This window comes from Trichechus manatus, unplaced genomic scaffold, assembly GCF_000243295.1.
Source record: "Trichechus manatus latirostris isolate Lorelei unplaced genomic scaffold, TriManLat1.0 scaffold00016, whole genome shotgun sequence".
Classification (NCBI taxonomy): domain Eukaryota; kingdom Metazoa; phylum Chordata; class Mammalia; order Sirenia; family Trichechidae; genus Trichechus; species Trichechus manatus.
The window spans coordinates 27,563,455-27,564,895 of record NW_004443952.1 but is presented as its reverse complement, the minus strand read 5'-3'; the positions used below and the strand labels follow the sequence as shown (position 1 = coordinate 27,564,895).

At 37.3% G+C, this 1,441-nt stretch overlaps 1 protein-coding gene across 1 annotated transcript in view; it reads left to right on the top strand.

Moving 5' to 3' along the window:
- UBE2R2 (ubiquitin conjugating enzyme E2 R2) overlaps positions 1-1,441 on the top strand; it is a 109,183-nt gene that overhangs the window by 85,626 nt on the left and 22,116 nt on the right. The window lies entirely within an intron of this gene.

Genomic DNA, 1,441 nt, shown 5'->3' with positions numbered 1-1,441 from the left:
TGAAATTAAAAGAATCATAACAGAATACTATGAAAAATTGTGCTCTAACAGATTTGAAAACCTGGAGGAAATGGACAAATTTCTAGAAACTCACAGCCTTCCTAAACTAACACAAACAGAGGTAGAACAACTAAATAAACCCATAACAAAAGAAGAGATTGAAAAGGTAATTAAAAGACTCCCAACAAAGAAAAGCCCTGGCCTGGATGGCTTCACTGGAGAATTCCACCAAGCTTTCAGAGAAGAGCTAACACAACTACTACTAAAAGTATTTCAGAGCATAGAAAAGAATGGAATACTCATTCTGTGAATCCAGCATAACGCTGATACCAAAACCAGGGAAAGACACCACAAAAAAAGAAAATTACAAACCAGTATCCCTCATGAACATTTACACAAAATCCTCAACAAAATTCTAGCCAATAGAATTCAGCAACATATCAAAAAAATAATTCCGCATGAGCAAGTGGGATGTATACCAGGTATGCAGGCATGGTTCAACATTAGAAAAACAATCAATGTAATCCATCACATAAATAAAACAAAAGACAAGAACCACATGATCTTCTCAATCGATGCAGAAAAGTTATTGGACAAAGTCCAAAGCCCATTCATGATAAAAACTCTCAACAAAATAGGAATAGAAGAGACATTAATATAATTAAGGGCATTTATACAGCGCCAACAGCCAGCATCATCCTAAATGGAGAGACTTTGAAAGCATTCTCCTTGAGAACGGGAACCAGACAAGGATATCCTTTATCACCACTCTTATTCAACATTGTGCTAGAGGTCCTAGCCAGAGCAGTTAGGCTAGAAAAAGAAATAAAGGGCATCCAGACTGGCAGGGGAGAAGTCAGAGTATCTCTATTTGCAGATGATATGATCTTACACACAGAAAACCCCACAGAATCCACAAGAAAACTACTGGAACTGATAGAAGATTTCAGCAAAGTATCAGGATATAAGATAAACATACAAAAATCAGTTGGATTCCTTTACACCAACAAAGAGAACTTCGAAGAGGAAATCACCAAATCAATACCATTTACAGTAGCCCCAAGAAGATAAAATACTTAGGAATAAATCTAGCCAGAGATGTAAAAGACCTGTACGATGAAAATTACAAGACACTACTGCAAGAAACCAAAAGAGACCTGCATAAGTGGAAAAACATACCTTACTCATGGATAGGAAGACTCAATATTGTGAAAATGTCAGTTCCACCCAAAGCGATCTACAGATACAATGCACTCCCAATCCAGATTCCAATGGCATTTTTTAATGAGATGAAGAAATAGACGACCAACTTCATATGGAAAGGGAAGAGGCCCCGGATGAGTAAGACATTACTCAAAAAGAAGAACAAAGTGGGAGACCTCACACTACCTGATTTTAGAACTTACTATACCACCACAGTAGTCAGAACAGCGTGGTACTG